Raw genomic sequence first — 19877 nt, forward strand, 5'->3', positions numbered from 1 at the left:
ACAGCTGCACTTGTCTTGAAGGATAGATTCTGAGCTACATAATCACTAACTAAAAGACTCATTCACAAAAAGCATGTGCCACCTACAGACGAAATACTTAGAGCAAAGATGCTGTAATAGATTATGCTGCTTCTAAGTTTTCACCTAGCTAAAAAGAAACTTGTCATTGCCTATTCTTGTTACAAATGTTTATGTTCTGCTTCAGCTGTTACAGCTATACTATTTGATGTCTTCAATAGCTCATTTTCCACTTCCTTTCTTAAAAATAATACGCTAAAAAGCTCTCCATTCAACAGCTTTGGATTTTGCTGCTAACAACGTGTTTTCTTGAATACAGACAGCCAATACTGTCTAGCAGCAATTTCTCCACTCAGTCCACCATTCTACCTTTCAAATATTTGTGTTAGTCATAACAGAAGCATGTAGCCTAGCTCGGTCAACAAGAAACTATACTCAAGCCCAAAATACTTGTCCCAAACACTTCCCTAGAAATTAACTACAGCGTAATGGGAGAAACACACTCTGAACCAGCCCTGCTCTAACCAGGGGGTCGGACCAGATGATTCCCAGGAACAAATTATTCTGTTCCATGAACAAACGAACAATTTATACGCCTGTCCCTTCATCTTAAGGATCTGCACCATGGCGGTACCTATCTGAAGTGGAGAATAATGCTATCTCCCTGTTACTGTTGGAAAAGACAAACGCTATGACAACAGACTGACAGATTCGCATCAATAAACGCCACAACTTGATCTCACTTCCCCGCATTCCCATGCCAAGGCAGGCAGGTGGTCCCAGGGAGCAGCTTTCAGAGGCAGTGCCAGCAGGGACACCGACTGCTGACACTAGAACAACACCTTCCACAAACCTTTGCTTCTCCAAGATACACCTCAGAATTACCACAGAATGCAGCTAAGTGCGCTGGGTACAAACATTTGGAAAAAAAGCCGTCGGCACTATCCAGTAAATTTTGACTAACAACATTCCTAACAGCTGACAATACCAACGGTGGCAGCACAAATAACACTGAATTGCCTAGAAAGGGGGAAATCACCTCCGTCCCGAGCCCCGGGTCTGCAGGCTCAGGGCGGGCTGGCACTGCCAAGACAAACCCCGGCTTCACTGACAAACCTCCTTTTGTGCGCCAGCAGGAGCAGATCCCGACACGCCTCTCAGATGTGTGAATACAGAGGAGTTTTTATGACTGACCCTTTTTTTTTATGCATGGTCCCCGTAACCCAAAAATATTTAAGGCAAAACGGAGGGAACAGTAGAATTGAAATTGGACTTGGATTTGCATGTCATTGGCATCATCTGGGGGAAATTTTCCAGTGCCCTCAGCAATGGCATGACCACATTGAAAATCCGGCTTCAGCACCAGTTCTGGTAGGCCAACACCATGGAAAATACTGGTCTCAGCCACTTTACCCAGCACTCAGTATGTTGCAGGATAGGTTATCTGATAAAAATCCTCCTTTGCCCAAGCTGTCGCTCCTATAGCAGCAATCCAAATGCTTTCCATAAAAGATGACCCAATTTTGAACAAACCAATTATTAACAATCTTCAACTGGATTAATTTTACTCTAGTTATGCCTTTCAGTATACAGATGGAGCCATTAAAACTCATTTGAATGGACACGACCATCAGATTCACAATTTCCACTCACATCCCATAAATACTGAAAAAATTACTAGACTAGCGAGAGATGGGTGGATCTAGTTTGAGTCAAATAAAATATTGTCATAAAAGCAAAATACTTGGTGGCATTTATCATTCTGTGAGCCAAAATCCCTTATGTCATCCTCTGCTCTACCAAACAATTACATACTTTGAAATTAATCTTTTGGCCTCTCAGGTTGTTAACAATTTTCAGACAGCTCTTTGATCTCTTCCTTGTATATACTCAACACAGCATTAATTTGGGTAGGACACATTGCTGCAGCAGGGTGCTGCCTCCTGTCAGGCATCAATAATCTGCCCCAAGCTGCATACCCGTAAAAAAGCAGCTATGTGAAGAATGTTTTATGTGCCAAAGGAGCTACTGCTGCTACCTTGATGATAAGGCTCCCATTTTTCCTTCAGTGGTCACATCTAGCTTTTCACATATGCGGGAAATAGTCTCAGGTTTTTTCCCCTCACCAATGCAATTACCCATTTCAGAAACACTGGCTGGTTTTGCTAATTTGTATGTATGTTTCTTTTGTTACCTGCTAGCAGGTTATTGTTATCAGCAATCCACAAGAGTTCCCTCTTCCTCCAAAAGCGAGACGAATTGAACAGAGCATCAGAGAGTTCTGTATGACTGTGAGGAGTCAAAGCAGTGACACTACGTTTCTTCCCCTTTCTGAACAAAAGCACGTTTAAACCAAGAATTCTGACAGCACAAGGCCTGCATGTGCATGTTAGCCATTATTTACTACCTTGTTGTTAAGAAACACAATGTTATTCAGCAAAATCAACCACTCTTAACACATTAAAGTGATGCTAAAAAAGTAACAAAAAACCCACTTAAATGCAGACACTGTCAAAGAATACATGGTACAACATAGACATTTTAAGGCAGGATCATAATGAATAGCTGACACAGGCATATTTTAGAGCTCACAAAAATTAGCAGGAGTGAAAGATGACAAATACATTCTCAACAGTTCACCTAGACGTGAGAACCTAGGCATGAGCGCTCACTTGCCTGGGAGCATCCAGACGGAGAAGCTTCCCTCAAATCACACCCACCTAACCACACTCACACCAGGATTACAGCAGCCTCAGCCAAATTTCTCAGGGCATAGCCAAAGATGGGATTTTAATAGCATTTTAGTAACCCGGGAATGATCTCACAGTGAACTTAGAAACACCATCTTTCCAAAGTTATTACAAAGAAGGTTCCTTTGACTGAAATCTGATCCAAAACAAAAACAGAATAGCTGAGTTCTCCCAGCTCCCAGTCCATTCCTGCCCCCAGAAAGCCACACAGCAAAGCATGACTAACTGATCCTGGGTTTAGCTTCACAGCATCACCGCTGGATGCCTCTGGAAGGCATGAGACACGTTCACCAACTTCAAGAGGCACAATAAGTCCTGCAGCTACTGGGGAAACTGCTGAGCTGACTCCCTCACTGGCCTTTTTGTTGCAGATCTGAAAATTCAAATAGTGACATGACATTGACATGAAAACAACAGGTAACTGACACTGGATCCAGAATTTCTGCAGAAGGAATTCCATCTGAATCAAACCATGCCAGTCCAAGGAGCTGCATGTTAAGGCCAAATATGTCTTCAGCTTCCTCAAGTCAGTGGCAAACTTGGCAAGCGAAATCAAGGATCCACACATCCCAGCATCTTTCATGAGACAGCAGCCAGTGGAGGATGCTTCAGAAGTGACATAGGCACAAAATACTATTTATTTTCAGTTTCCAGTAATGTATAGTTTAGAGACTTGATGAGCCAACAGAAGACCAGGCACCTGTTCAGTGAAGAAGATCTGGTGATTTTTTTTTCTTTTGTTTCATCACGTACGAACCAAACATGGTTTGCTAACCATTGACAAAAGATACATCTGAACTACTGGGACACAAATTCTGCCCAGGAACGGCACCGATCAACCTGAGTTCCCCTCCACAGAAGTCTTCGGGTCAAAAGCCAAAGCAGTAAAAATCAGGGTTAGTGAAAAACAGATACATAGTATGGGAGAAGAGATCTACCTGACCAGAACTGCCCGATGTTCAGACAGTGCATGGTCTTGTTTGTTTTGCCGCAAAATGATAAACCCTACAGATTTTGATGCCTAATAAAAGCCAGTCCAACTTAGTACAAACACTGCCTCGCACGCTGGTTGAAAGCCAATATCGGTTAAATAGTTATAAACAACCTTCTGTTAATTATGTAGTTTGAAAAACACACTCATGCCTCAACAAGTGCGCTCTCCATGTAACCCAGTGCAGAGCCATTGAATCTGGCCAACAGTCCATTCTCTAGTTACTCTTTGAAGACAAGTTCAGGTATTGACTCTCTCCGATTCCTCAGCAATTACTACCCCTGGTCTCAAACACGTCAGACAGCTCCACAGCCAGAGCCCATCAAGCACTGGCAGTGGCCACCACGCTCAAAGCAATGCCAGGGACTCAGACTGACCCCCCCAGGCAGGAGCAGCTGAGCAGGAAGCTGCCAGATGGCCAAGTGTCCAAATGGCATCCTTTGCCTTCCAATATGTGCTGTTATCAGTTTTCAAGCTTTTAAAGCTCTCCAGATGCTATCCTGTCATCTGCTTCATTACCTCCTTCTCCACACTCCCAAAGACGTCCTCAAACTGCTGGATTTAGGTGCTCCTCCCACATTCACAGGTTTTTTTTCCACACTCCCATCAGCAACTGAGTCCTGGTGGAACCAGTGTAATTAACAGGATGCTGAGATGCAGATCTCCAGAACAGGGTTGCCTCACAGTATTTGAAGGAGCCAACATAAGCAGAAAATGGAGCAGGCCGCAATTTATAAGGGTTTTAAACCAGTAAGAAAAATCCAGACTACAGCAGCCCTGAGCAGGAGGTAGGCAGGAAAGCAGAAGTCGCCCTGCCCCGAGAACTTGTGGGAAGGCTCCAACTGACCCGAGGTATAATGATGCTTCCAGTTCATCAGGAGCAATACCACCGAGTTCAACTTTCCAGTGTTATTAGAAAGGACATAACAGACATAAGAGTACAATTATTTTTAGAGCCAAGCTGAGCAGGAAAGATGGCAAGATCTTTGACCTCAACGTAAGCATTTTTAGCATTTTGAAAGTGTACTAATCTGGAATTAAAGCTGTTACGTTAAAGAAAAAAAAACCTCAATCGAGCTGCGACAAGACTTTTGGAGACAATTTGAAAAATATACTAACCTGCTCCCTACAAAGCCGAGCTTGTGCAAAAACCATCTTAGTCAACCTTACATCTACAGTACAAAAAACCTAGATTCAAAATTACTACTTTTTACATTGCGTGCAACAGTCCAATATCAACAAACATGAGACTCTGTGTGATTATTACTTTACACTTATATCACATACACTTTAACGCATCACAAATAATCTCTAAAGATAATATACATACTGGTTAGGAAACAATACTGACACACATTCTTAGTATTCAAAACCAAATATGAGACAAAAGGCTTAGTACTGTTTGTAAGAGGTGTCAGTAACGGGGCCCAAATTACACATTTGCTTCAATACACACTCTCATTTCACTTTTGCACGCACATAAACAATGAATTCAATCATTACAGCTGCTAGTCCACCCTAACTTTTTAGCCCAGTATAAAGTGCCTTTGGGAGAGGAAAATATGTATTTCATCTTAAACAAAGCTTCAACCTCTCCATCGTGGTATTATCTGCTTAGATTTCATCTTCAGGCATAAGCACCGACACAACAGTGACACTATTTAAGCAAGTACTCCATGTAAAGAACTCGATTCAAACCAAGATCTGCAGACACGTTTCTTGCACGCGATTACAATACAGCGCACAAGAAAGCTTCTCCCTGTCCAAAACTAACCCTCTGCGCTCCAAGCCCAGAGCAAAGGCTCTGATGGAATCTGCAAGCACTGCAGAAGCAAAAGGAAGCGCAATTCCAATATGTTTAACGACTGAATTAGCATAATGCTCACCACGCAGAAACCAGTTTCCCTGACCTTCTTGAAATGCTGATCTGTAACTATTGATGAGTCTTTCCTATGTGTACTGTGATTCATCTATATTAAGAAAGAAGTCAAGAAAACATCCGTTGCCCTGTCAAGTTTAGTGAGAATGGGTCAGACACACGGAAAGCTCTCCTGCAGCCTCACACCACCACGTAGCAATAGGGACCATCTTTCCTACTAGGTAAAGTTGTATTTAGGAGAGTAACAAAATATCTGAAGTTTTGCTAGAAGCTCTACTGTAATCAAATCAATTCATTTAATCTCTCCTTCGCAAGCAGTAAACATAGAGAGCTGCAGTGATTTATTTAAAAAAAAAAACAATCATTTTGTGAAGAATGTAAACTGAACATTATGACTAGTAAGAATTACATGATACCTAAATTCAAACATGCTTTAGAAATACTTAGTATTATTTGCATAAACAAGATATCTATTTTCTTGGGCGTAATTGCTATTGTAGGCTCAAACATGCAAAAGAAGAGCCCTGTATCATTGTACATGCGTGCTGCAAGAATAGGATGATATTTAAGTAAGTCTGCAACCATCATGTTGCTTAAAACATTCTAAGGGCAGATTATACTAATATCTGACATTTAATAGTGCCAATACAGCAAGAGCACTGTCTGACAACAAATACTAAAAATGACACTTCTTGTAAGGTCTCTAAGTAAAGGAACGAGCCAGCTGAGCTGCACAACTTTAGCATAAATGCCTGTTTTAGAAAGGCATCTGTGCTCATTTCGTTCAATGAAGAATTCCGAGTGTTCTCATGAAATATCAAACACAATTATGGTGGCCAGAAATTCCAGCCCTGTTTAGAACGTATCATAGCTTTGCTGGGCTGAATACTTTCGTTATGGATGAGACAGCTTTGTCCATCGAAAGCCTTGTATGGCTGAATATCCTTGCAGCAGATAAACATCCCTCTTAAATTTTGGCACAACTCACTCCCTACCAAGAGTTACTGATACTATGGCTGAATTGAAAAAGCTGCCAGACTTAATCCAAGCTGTAGTCTGAGCTCATTAGAAGAGCAGAATAAAGACAAACTTAAATTCCATTCCTATTTATGTCTTTCAAATTTGTATCAACACTGTGAAATAAAAATCATTCTAGTTTTACAACAGTAGGAATAACAAGTTTTAGAACTTCATATTATTAATAACACTTGTTGAAAGACAGAGAAAGCATGTCTTTAACCAATACTAAGACCAGAAAAAACAGTCACTATGAAAATATAAATAGAAGGGGCTGATGTGTATGGCAAGAACATTATTTGCATCAGCAAAAGCACACACGAATACTCATATTTTCATGCTTTTCACTAAAATACTGGCAGCTTTTTACCCTTAGAAACTATGAAGGATAAAATTTTTTTTAACTATTAAACTAGCAAAACAAGGCATTGGTATCTTCACTTCTTCACCTCTTCTCCAATGTGCCAAACCTATGTATTTTAAACAACAAAATGCAGATAACTTTTTTCCTCTGATTTTGCCATCCATCTAATTTGCATCCCAGTGCTGCTCCCGCAGCAGAGTCACAGTTGTCTGTTCGCGGGCTGGCCCAGCTCGGAGCGCACACACGCTTCCCAGCCGCGCCACAGCTCCGCAGACCTCGCTGCCCAACTGTAACTGGGTCAAGCCTGTAGCTGGAGTTAACAGCCCACTCAGGTCATGACAACTCTCTCCCCAGCCCCCAACCAAATTAAAGGGGTATTTTCACCGGGGGGGGGAAGATTTAGATCTCCTACCACTCCATGCTAAAGCTTACGCTAATTCTGTAAAATAAGACAAGTAAAAATTGCACCAAAACTAGAGCCGTCCATATGCTGCATACATACGCTCTTTAAAGAAACTGCTGTAACACACATGAATGCTTTTTCTAAGTGAAATTGTGTAGATAACAATTCAATTGCTGAAGGTTTGGTTATCTTTTTCTACTTGTTACAGCAGGCTAATGACCATCCTGACTCATAATTACTACAACAGTAAGAAGCTTTCAGTTCTCACACTGCTGCAAGTCCAACCCTTATCTTCTTTCAGGCATGCAACAGCTTTAGTAGAGCCCAAAACTGAAAGTTTTGGCGCTTAATTCTGATAAGAACTTCTAATGAACAGCTCTGTTAAGTGGCTTTAAAGAAGCCCCCTTAAAGATCCGCCCCCACTCCCTCCACGGGTGTTTAACTGCATGTTTGTAGGACACGACTCAAATCAAAAACAAGCCACATTTTGGATAATAATTCTCTGTAGTCCTATACTGCTCAAATTGCATCACTGCAATCATACAAGCCTAAGAAAAAAAAATTAATTTCCTCTCCTCAAGCATTATTTTTTTTTTAGAGATGAAGAGTATAAAAAGAAAATTCATCTCCCATTGTTTCAACATAATTGTAAGGTATACAGAACTGTGAAAATATCTATTAAAAATCTCCTATTTATATAGATGCATTGAAAAATAACCCCAAAGAGCTCAGGAAGCCGTTTGAAGGCTTTCTTGCCTGAGAAGATCCAGCATCACGTATTTCCAGAACAAACCAAAGACAGCAGGAAGCAAGGAAATAAGCCACCTCGATTTAAGAATCTAAGATTAAGCTCTTTACAGAAGTATACTTCTTTTAAGGAGTGTGGATTATTTAAACCTAGGCCTGAAAAAAATCATCATCCAGTAGACCTACATAGCCCTTTCTCATCAGATGTTCAGGTCATACGAGTGTAAATTGATATCCAGTCATAAGAAGAAAAAAAAAAAAAGGAAACATTACTAATTTTTTTAACCAATAGCTGCAAAAAGATAGAACAGTCATCATGCTAAATTTAGTGCATTTTGCCAAAACTCAATACCCACATTTTCCTAAGAATTTGTTTTTCCTGACAGTTAACAGAACCTAAGATATGGAATGTCCACTGAGCATAAAACTGCCTCACCCACAGAAGCCCATTCAAGGCAAACAGTAATTGACTTGCTATGATTTTGATTTATTTTTTTTTTTATAAAAGGTATTACTAGAATACAGCTTCAAAAGAAAGGCCTGAGAGTTCAGAGAAAAGTTTATGTACGTCTTTCAAACTTACTGAAAGTCAATCAAGGGAAAAAAACAGAGACACCTTCTTTCACCTCTTTCCATCCAGCAAGTAGAGTATCTCCTCAGAGTCCGCCCTGTGCAGTCACGTCTCACTGGAAGCACGTATACGGGCAACTCAACAGCAAATTCCTGTATATTTTTAGGAAAAGTCTATACATTCAACTGCACAGGGCAGGTGCATCTAGAGTTCATCGAGCATGGCATCTTCCAGTTAAACTCTTAAATCTACTGGGTCTGCGGTCATTCAGAAGGTTGCGATTAGGATTCAAGACTAGTTTGCTGTGGAGGGAATTCCACAGCTCTCCTGACACTATTATTCCAGTCTCTTTGGCTGCAAACTCAAGACGGCCACGCGGTGGTTTGCGCTGCAAAGGCTACTACTGCAACGGGGGAGTCTTCATTTAAATTGATTTCTGAGGCAAAAGCAAAAAGGTTGTAGCTTTTCTCATATGATGTCTTCGGGCAATTCCTACATACAAAACAAAAAACACACCTAACACATTGCAACATTCTCAGGTTCTAGTCACCCTTGTGCATCAAGCACAAAGAAGTGATACAGATTGTGCTCACAGCATCACTGCAAGGTTCATGCCTGGGCTTGCAGGATTAAGGAGTTTACTTCAGTCTCGCTTTTACAAACAGCCCACTGAATACAGCATGATCTATTCCACGAATGTCTCCTTACAGTATTGAATAGACATAGCACTTTCCTCCCATAAGCTGCCTGCTACTTAAGAATGGAACAATGAGCCCCAAAAGGCTATGCGGTCGTTAAAAAAATAAATTAATAACATAAATTAGCAGAAAAGCCATTGAATACCTCCCTACAACCAACTGCATCATGCAAATTTAGCAAGTTATGAAAGTGCAAGAAAGACTTACAACTAGCATTATTCGTATCCTTATGCAGGAAAAACATCCTATAAAAAGAAATATCTTGAAAATAAGAAAAGAACAGTGACATTACATGTAGCTGGATGCAGAACACCTAAAACTTGCACTTAGGTGTACATGCATACACCCTCCCCTCTTTTACTAGTCCCATTTTTAAACAACTACACAGCACACAACTCATCATGACAAACTCATTACTCATTTGCCAAAGGAAACTTCCCCTGGCTAGTGAGCATCACCAAGTTATCAATTTCTGTGGAATATAAGCCTGAGGAAACCTACCAAGTCTTAGAGAAAAATCTTGATATGTGAGAGTCCTCAGTAAGAAACCAGTACAATTTTTAAACACGTGAGCAGCCAAAGGCATGAGAGAGGCAGCTTTCCGCAGACTGTACACACTGTAGCGCATCCTTAACCGACATGCTCAAAGTAATCCTCTCAAATATGATTCCGAGTCCTCTGTCCCCGATCTGCAGAGTACTCCCCACAAGCACCGCTACAATGAAATTTTCAAGACTATGGGAAGTTTTCATACCAATAATTGAAAACTCAAGGACAAGAGGAAAATATCACCAGGAGTTCCATCAACTTGATTCTACTGATACTTGGAAAAGCTACCAGAAGAGAGAAAGCTCCATGACCGAAGATCAAACAAAGACTAATCCCGAGGAAAGGGCTAAGCAGCGAATCCAGCAACATGTTCTTCACCAAAGAGAGCGAGTTCACTTTTTACTTTACAGCAACCAGGCACACGTGAAAGAAGGAAGGTGACAGGACTGGTTTCAAAATTATCTAGTAGCCAGAGAAACAGAAGCACTGAATGGAGCAGAGTCCAGGACAACACCCAAGCAAAATCACAGAGCCGTGCAAAGAATCCCAGGAGGTGGAATACCCAAGCTCTCCATCTACCTTCCACCTGGCACCTGCTGGTCAGGACTTGCTTCTTCACATGTGGTCTGAATTTTACATTTAATCCAGAGACCAGTAAGAGCTGGCAAACTTTTCAAACCTAGTCTTTAGACCCTGAAATTCTTTCTCCCTTTGGGAGAAATCAGGCATCCAGGAAGCTTATTACTACCGTCAGAGGAGTCTGCAGACACAAAAGGGGCTTAATTAGCATCTAAGGTGACAGTGCTACACATGATTAGAAACAGTATTAAAAAAAAAAAAAAAAAACAACAAACAACACTATCAACACTACACATAGCTCTCACTACGGCAATGATCAGAGGTAATAAACTGTTTCGTCATCAGACATTAGACTTTTCCTAATACATTGGTATCTAGTCCGTGCAGAGCCCAGGTCAGGAGAAACGTAGATGGGTACTCTGCCCTTTCTCCTCTAGAATTGCAGCGTGAGCACAAATCTTGGATTGGTGTCATTCATGTCGTTTACTACCATATATAAAATGAGACAGGATAAAGTGACAAAAGCCAAGCATTTGAACTAGAAAATAGCCCTAGATTTTGACTTTGACTCTTAGGGACTTTCCATACTATGACACTGTAGCGTCGCTTGGTTCTAGGTCTTTACCTATATTGGAAAAGAAACTTTTAGCTTAGAATTAAATTCAGAGCATCATCTGAAAGAGAACAGACTGAAGTTTATATTTTCAGCAAACTATACACCTATCAAAAGTGAATTACAGGATACATCTTCTATTTAAATAGGATTCCTACCTCTTTAATTATTCTAAAGTAGAAAGGCTTTATAGAGTTACTTGCTAATATATAGCCTTGACAATTTTTACAGAAACAGGCATAGCATAGAGTGAAGAAAATCTTACCAAGAAAAAGTTTATAAATTCTTGAAAGTTCTTTTTGAAAAAGTCTTTACCTGGATTAAACTGCCTGGCAATTTTATTAGAGTTTCTGCCACACATCGTCTGCTTCCCTACCACACCCTAAAAATGTCACAGGAAAACAAAGAAAAATAGTATTTTCATGTGGTTGTTAAAAAGATGCAAAGCCTTCTACTTTATGGAAGAGAGACAAGGAGAAGAAAATACCAAAAACCTTCAATTCTGGCAAAAAGTACCTCTGAAGCAACTAAACAACTTCACGGTTACCCTGGAAACATAGTTTACCTCTTCAGCCTACCATGAAAATTGCCTGTAATTACCACAATGGAATAAAGCATCAGTTTTGACAAAACATCAATTGCTATATGCTGCAATTGCTTTAATGCAGCACCAGTACTTTATCATAAGCAATACTTTATCTTGAATAGAATGATATTACTACACTCTGAAAAATCAAAGCTGTAGGTATAATAAAAGGTTACGATATCTCATAATGGTATAGAAGAGCTCTGCCATCTGCCAAGTGTGATTTCCCTTAATCCCATTCCTCACACACAAATCAAAATCACACGGATTACGCCACAGAAATAGAAGTCAAGCCAATACCTGAATCCCAAGATTAATCTCCTACCTTCAGACGGGAGAAATGCAAGAACGGTAACAATGCTGCAAACAGACTCACAAAGGCAGAGCTTTTTACACGACTCGACACAATACCACACAGGAAATAAAGTGATTTCACAGATTAGCTTCACCCTTTCAGAATCCCGATTTTGCTCCCTCCCAAGTCCAAGCGCAGAACTCCATGCAAATTCAGGGAACTGACCTCCATGGGATCTTTTGGATCAGCCACTTCCACCCCTAAGTAGAACTCCACACCCCTCCGTCCACAGATAAATCACTTACATTTGGAGTTCGGAAGAAAAACGGACAAGTGAGTTGCATAACACAAGAGGGCAATACAAATCTGCCCACCTAAATGTCAGACATGCTTCTAAAATAAAAACATACACACGCATGGGCTGATATGCCAACAAGCAGCGGTATGTGCATCCGCAAGTAAAAAGAACCAGCGTGATGACCTTACACTGGCACTTAGACCTGACTCTAGAGAGCAGATACGTTTCCTAAAGTCCGAGGCACAAGAGAGTCACATACCGCGCTTCTGAAATGCCCGTGTCCCTTCTGCAGGCTGCTGTTAGCCCAAGGAGTAGTCGGCACGGCTGTAAACTCTCCGGGGTGGGGGGGTGGGGGCAGCGGCGGGGGAAGCATCTTTATTTGTACGTTTAAGAACGTCAAGCACATTATCATCGCTAATCCAGAGGGGAACAGATAATTGCAGCGCTTACAAAAAGTCATCTTGGATTACAAAATAAGGCTCTAATCTGCAGCGCTCACCAGCACAACAGTAGACCCATGAGCCACCAAAATCACTGCCGAACCACCTATAACCCCTCACAGACCCCAATATTAAAAGTGCGAAGGGCGCACTTTTTTTTTTTTTTAAATTATTTTTTGAGGGTCTTTTTAAGCCACCCCACACCAAGACCCAACTTCTCCCCTCGCCCTTGCCGCTGACGCAGTGAAAAACAAGAAGCCAGGCCAGCCCAACACCGCCCTGACGGACCCCAAGACCCCCATGTGTCCCCCCGACACGGTGCCGGGGACCTGGGGGCACCACGGGCAACGCCGCCCCGGGCCCCCCCCTTCCTTCCCCCGGGCCGGCTCCGAGGGCTTCGCCTCAGAAGGGGGAGAAGGAGAAGGGGGGTGGGGGGGCGCCGGGGCGGTTCTCCCCTCAGGCTGAGTGAACCGGACCCACCCGGTGCCCCACCGGGCCGGGCCGCCTTTGTTCCGCGCCCCTCACCAGAGCCCACCACCGGCACTTACCCCACCGAGGCACCGGGCTCGTCCCTCAAGGGGAACCGACGCGGGACGGCGCCGTCTCCCGCCGCAACGCGGGGCGGGGGCGGAGGTGGGGGGGGGAAGTTGCTAACTGAAGTTTGAGGACGGCAGAGCCCAGCGGCCTGCCCGCCTGAGGTGATCGGCGCCCGGCTACGACCGGACACCCCCACCACGGGGGCGGGGCGGGACGGGGCGGAGCGGGGGGGCCGCCCCCTCCGCGCTCCCCGGGGGCGAGGGGCTGCTTGGGCGGGGGGAGCGGGCAGCGGGTGGGAGAAGGAAGGGAGGGTTCCGCCGCGGTTCCGCCCCGGTCCCGCCGCGTCCCGGGCTTGCGGGAGCCGCCGGCCCTGCGGCGCCGGGCCCGGCCCTTCGCCCCGGCGCCAGGAGCCGCCGGGCCGCGGGCGCGCGCGCAGCCAGCCCGGCCCCGGGCCCGGCGGGGAAGCGCCTCTGTTGCCATGGCGACCGCGCGGCTCCGCCGGGGTGGGGCGGGGCCTCCCGCCCAGCAGCCCTTCAGCGGAGGCACCGCCCCCCTCTCCACCTGCCCCTCCGCTGGCCCCGGGCGTGGCGCCGGCGGCGCGGAGGACGCGGGTTCGCGTCCCGGCCCTGGCCAGCGGCCAGCGGTGCTAATCTGCTCCCCCCTTCAACAACCTCCTCCCCGGTTCCCGGAGGGAGAGGGCCCGGATGAGGGCAGCCGCCCCTCCGCACTGCTCTGCCGCTGCCCTTCCTCCTCCCCTAAGGACAGCACAATCCCCTGTTCCTTCACCCAGCTTCCCGCAGCCCTCCCTGGGCCTCCTGCCCTCCCTAGACAGGCGCTGGGTGGGGGACACCCCGGGGCTGGTGGTGGCCCTTCCGGGTGAGATGTTTTGCCACCATTGTCCAGGCCGTCCGCTTTGGGCTGCAGAGAGGGACCCCGTGAGAGCCTCCCTGCCAGAGCAGCGGCCGCAGCCTCTGCAGGGCTCTCAAATGGCAGCCCGGAAGGCACGAGAGCCCAGTCCAGGGAGCACATCTCCTCAGAGGGGACACATGTCTCCTCAGGCCATGAAGTATTCCTCCTCAGACGGGGAGCATTTCTCCTCAGATGGGAGCATTTCTCCTCAGCCAGACACCCCCCTCCCCGAGGAATGGCGCCTGAGACGCTGACTGTGCCCGTGGGGCACCTCGGCGGCCCCTCCGCCATCTCCGAGGTCATGCCACGGTTGTAATAATTCAAACGCTCCCAATGCTGCTTTTCATGGTGACAAAAGGTGTGGTTTCGTGTGACAGAGGAGTCCAAAGTCGGCCCTGGGGGAGGCTGATGACTCATGGCGGGTGGGCAGTGCCCAGGCGGCCTGGGGAGGGAGGAGGGCCAGCTCGCAGCTTGTGTGGCCGCGGGTGGCCAGGAGGGCCAGCGCTGCGGCCATGCAGGAGAAGCCAGCCCCGCATCCTCACCCCAGCTCTTAGCAGGCCCTCGAAAGGTCAGGCAGCAGGTCCCGCGCCCCTGCCGTCGGCGGGGAATTTACTGATCTGCCATTAACCATCCCTCCCGGGGAGCCAGCTGAAATCTCACCTCCTCTGCGGGCGTCGGGGGTCCTGAGCAAAGCCAGCGGGCTGATCTCCCCGTGACCCGTTCCCGAGCCGCGCGAGGGAGGTGACACCTCTTGGCGTGCCTTAGCGCCGAAGCTGCCTCCCAGCAGGTGCATGGATGGCGGCCAGCGGAAAGGTTTCAGCGGCAAAAGCATCCAGCTCTGCAGCAGCTGCGCGAAGAAACGAGCGGCGCCTCACCTCCTCTGTCCCCACCCTTGTTGTGTACGCCCACATCCCATTTAAATTAAGATCCCTTTCCCACAGACTCCCCCTCCCCTTGCTCCCAAATCGGGATAATATATGTGTTTTCCCCCACCTTAGCGATCCTTTTATCTTCACCACACACGCAAACACAAAGGCATCCCAATTCCCATTCATTTGCCTTTCTCTTCTCCAGAAACCAAGAGGTAAGCCGTCCCCTTGTCCACACGTGCCCCCCAGCAGCCCTCCCCGCCAGCCTGGCAGAAGTCCCCTCTGTGCCAGCAGTCCCCTGGCTCAGGCTGGTGCCGGCGACTGGTACCTGCCTGTACGGAAGAGGGTGATCCATGGCTCAGACCAGTGCCTTCTGCAAAGAGGCTGTTACTGCTTCTTACACCTCTTTGAAGTGGTTCTTGTTCCACCCATGGCTTGGGAACCCCTGCTCTAGCACACGGGGCTTTCCACAGGTAATGGGAAAGAATGAAATTGTCTGATCAGTTATTCAGGAGCCGCTCTAATGGCAGCATCCTCCACAAAAACACCTACAAGCAGCGACGCAGCCAGACACGAGAGAACTGGCCAAGCCAGGCTCCGGAGGCTACGTAGCCTCTGGGAGGCTGCATTCAAATGGGTGACTTCAAGGAGAGCAGACGCGTTCCCAAGAAGCTGCTGCCTCATTTCCCACTGTCTGAGGAGGAACCTCAGCGTGTGCCTTTGCAAACGCCCGAGGAGATGAGACCTGGGAACTTCAAAGCAGCCACCAAAACTCTCAATGCTTCAAGCCCCGGCAGGCCAGCGGCGGCAGCTGCACCTGCGAGGTTGCAGGGCTGCAGGGTAGATGCATCGGTGCAGAGCAGCCTGGTCTTGAGGATGCTCCTGTGCAAAGCTGGAGGGGCCGAATCCTCACCCTCACTCAGCCTCTCTTGCCCTGGGGATATCCCAACCGTGTGGGAACAGGAATGGCATGGAGCAGGGAACTGTGGTACCTGCAGTGCCGCTGCAGGGAGCCGGGTACCCCACCGGCCGCCACGCTCAGCCCTCACACCCCAGCTCCGGCACCAGGCAGGAGAACCACCACCTCACCATCATCCCACCACCATCCCACCGTCACCCCACCCCTGCGGCTCCCTCGGGCAAGCGCAGGACCTAACACGCGACATTCAGCCCTGGCTCCAGGAAGGGTTTCTTCCCTCATGCCCTCTCCCTCCCTGAGAGCCTACGATCCCACGGTGTTTATCAGCAAGTGTTGGACTAGAGTTAACCGCAATCTAGGGGCAGAGTTAAATGCAGAGTCCTGTTCTATCCCCCCCCATGTATATAAATTAGAGCTGTAATTCCACCCTGCGGTGTGGATGGCAATAGCAAACAGACACTGCCAACCCCGTCTTGCGCAGACATTTGAGCTTTGAACCTTTGGTTTATGATTTCGCCAGAACTGTCAGCGCGATGATATGCAAGCAATACACAGTGAAGGAAAAAAATGAGAAGCCCCCTTATCTATGAGAAGTTTCCATTTTTTAAACACAAACATTCTTTGCCGTCAAACCAACGAAAGGCTCTGATGTATGAGTTTACAAGCAGCTCTGCTTCTGAGATGGGTAACGCCACTGTTTCTACCGTACGATTAACTTCCAGGGTGGGGCCTTTACAGAATTAAACTAAGAGTTGCATGAAACAGCGAACACCAGCAATTGTTGTGTGTCCAGGCAGGGCCGCTCTGGTTCCTCTCGCATAGTCTGTCAGTGCCCTATAGTGGAGAAATGGGTTAATTGCATATGCCACCTGGGGCGGCTGCCAAACTGCTGCGTTATGCTCCTGCAAACCTGAGGTCAGGCTGCAGGAGCGGGTGGGGAGATCCCAGGCAAACACCGTCACCGCTGGCCCGCCGCCCCCACGGGGACCAAAGTCTGCTCCCGCGTCCCCTCTGCCGTAACGGCAGCCAGGCTCTGCCCGACTTCTCCGCGTGCAATGGCAAGATTCCCTCCTGTCTTCCAGCCATCAACAATCTACATCTCTTCCCGCTGAGCAAGTTGCTCCTGTTCAAAGAGGTGGAGATGCATGCAAAAACCACTTCACTGGATCTGGGGAACAAGCATCTGCTCTTCTCAGGCCCGCATGGGTTGAAATGTTCTGGCCCTAAGCGGTGAAACACTTCCAGTGTCCCGTCCTGCAGCGCTTCCCAAAGTAAGTGCTCCCATGAAAGCCAAAAGGTTCAAGATGAGGCCCCAGGAGGAACCTGCACATCTCAGGCATTAAGTGCTGCAGGAAGGTGCTCCACTGCCAACTACAGATAATCTACAAAAAGGAAAGTAGAAAATCCTCCTACTTCCCATCACCACCACCCCAGGGGTCCTTAAAAGCTCCTTTCCCACCTCTTCATGTTCAACCACTGTGAAAATCAGTGCAGAGCTACACAGAGGGCACGAAGTGCCCAGCCCAGAGTGCAGCAGAGGCCACAGCCCCGGTGCAGCTCTCCTGATAAAAGCCCCACTGGCCACCGCCACCGCCATCGCTTCCTCTCCTGCCTCCAAGTTTCACTCCTGATTTAAACGGGAGCAGGGGTGGGAGAAGGGACACAAAAGGGAGAGTCCTGATTTAAAGGGAAGAGTCTGTAAAACACACAGCCCAGTGTCAGCCGGCTCCTGTTGGCCATCATTCGCGTCCTTGCGAAGGTTGAGCTCTGCCAGGGCAGGATCAGGATTATACCTTCAGTATCCACAAAATACTTCTTCCTCCAGAAAGGAGAAATTCAACAAGGCAGAGGTTGTCAAACCTCTGCTGCTGAAAGCAGCTTTAGCCAGAAATCCTCGACAAAAAAACAAGGATAATTGAGCATCAAATTTGTATGTATAATGCTCTTCAGTAGGAAGGAGTGGTTAGATTGCACTACAGTGGAGGTTTTATTGCAGCAGAGTAAAAAAAAATCAGTGGGTGTGGAATTTTTGTCAATTATATAAACTTTGACGGTTTTGCCCCCGCTGGTTTGGGCGAGAACACAGCACCCATCCCGGTGCGGGACCCACCCTGCGCTATCAGCGAGCGGCACATGGTCAGACGTGGGGGGGACTGTGGGGAGAACAAAGGAAAGCAGATTTCCTGGGAGTCTGTTTTTGTTTTCCCAAGCAGAAGAGTGACTCAGATTTCAGCTCGCGCTCCTGTAACTCAGCCAACAACAACACGTTGTTAGTCAAAGTGATAAAGGCAAGTATCTTTGTTCCATTTGCTGAACTAATAAAAGCTCAAATAAACTTGTCCACCCAAAGGCCGGCTCCGTCAGTAAACCAGAGGCCGTGTGCTGAACCCCGAGCCCCCCTCGCAGTGACAACAGTGTCTTGCTCCTGAACAGCTTCGCTGAACTCCGGGAAGCTACTCGGAAAATACGCTTCTGGCTAAGCCAGCAGAGATGATCTCGGTTTGTGCATTATCCTAGTTGAGAGCTTTCCGACAAATATCGTGAAGCCCTTACATGTCATTCTAACGCAGCTGCTGAACGGGTCGCAGAAGCGCTTTCACTTTCTGAGAAATGCTCCAGGAAAAAGGGCTCTACTTCCTTGTGCTTAAGAAACGGCTTAACACAACCCTGCTCCTTTGTCTCCTGCATCAGAGCTTGTTTTTCATGGCTGTGAGGTCTGTCCTCAGCTCATTGGAAACACCGTAGCACGAGTCGCTCCATGGCAGCCACCGCACTCAAGTCGAGTGAAAGGAGACCCCAAAGCCCAGGCCGGCAAAGCCCGTCCCTGATTGCACAGCCCTTGGGCTCTCGATGCTGCGGGGCTGGGAAGGGACTACAGCTGTCGGCAACGTTTGTGCTACTGCACCTTCCCCTGGCATCGGGGTACGTCAGTGGTGCCTGTGCAAACCAAATACTGGTGCACAAAAGGATTTTCCCAGGTATCGCTACACCCCGTTGTGGGTAAGCCTTTGTATGCTGGCTTTATTTTCCTTTGAAAAAGGAAATACGTGTTAGAACACCTCAAGGAGTCAGACGCAGGTAGAGGTGCTAACAGGGCAGAGCAGACCGCAGCAGAAGTCGGCGTTTAGACTAGAAGTGCTTTCTTTGTGCTGGGATTTAACGTGTTCGTTCATGCATGTTAACAATGTGCTATAAATACGCCCGGTCCTTCCCGGCTGCCAAGGCCACGGCCGAGGCGCTGCACAGGTGCCATGTGCCACAACGTTGGGGACGGTGTGTTAGGGCACGGCGGGATCACCGGCACAGCCCTTCGGCTGTCCCCTCACCCCGTCACACAGCCACCGCCTGGGGCTGCCCTGGGCACGTGCCAGGTGAAACTGGTTTGTCAGCCACCGCCACCGCCGCATTCGCACAGGCAGCCCAAGGGCTCCGACTCATGCAGCAGGGAAAATACCGGGGCTGCCACCACCCCTCCCGCCCTCGGAGGAGCTGCCACCCTCCGACGCCACCAGCTGAGGGTGAAGCATCTCCTGAAGTGCCCGTGTTTGCAGCCCGGTACGCAAGGTTGGGAGCAATTCTTCGTCCCGCGCAGGATAGAAAGCTGTTGTCCTCTCTGCTGTACGGAGGTGGCAATTCTGATGGAAATGCCAGTGGCTGCACCGACACGCACTTCAAAGCACAGCCTCAGGATATCTGCTCTTGTGAGAAAGGGTCCCGAGTTAAAAATTAATGAAATTCACTTTTAGGATCATTTACTTTCCTCCATTTAAACAGTGGGATTTTCGCCAGTCTCTCCGCACCAGCAATGCGGAGCGTTTCTGCTTTTGCACGTTGGGGACCTGGCC

At 47.3% G+C, this 19877-nt stretch overlaps 1 protein-coding gene across 7 annotated transcripts in view; it reads right to left on the bottom strand.

Annotated features, from left to right (window-relative positions):
- Positions 1-13695, bottom strand: part of KIAA1671 (KIAA1671 ortholog) — an 88089-nt gene extending 74394 nt beyond the window's left edge. For 4 of the 7 annotated variants that reach the window (XR_010073103.1, XR_010073102.1, XM_063350588.1 and 1 more), the window contains exon 1: positions 13347-13527. The gene's annotated coding sequence lies outside the window, so the exon portion shown is untranslated. Of the gene's footprint in view, positions 1-13346 lie in introns of all 7 variants that reach the window. The other 3 variants (XM_063350591.1, XM_063350590.1, XM_063350589.1) reach the window with 2 other exon arrangements.
- Between the last annotated feature and the right edge of the window lie 6182 nt (positions 13696-19877).

The sequence above is a fragment of the Chroicocephalus ridibundus genome, chromosome 13, assembly GCF_963924245.1.
Source record: "Chroicocephalus ridibundus chromosome 13, bChrRid1.1, whole genome shotgun sequence".
Classification (NCBI taxonomy): Eukaryota; Metazoa; Chordata; class Aves; order Charadriiformes; family Laridae; genus Chroicocephalus; species Chroicocephalus ridibundus.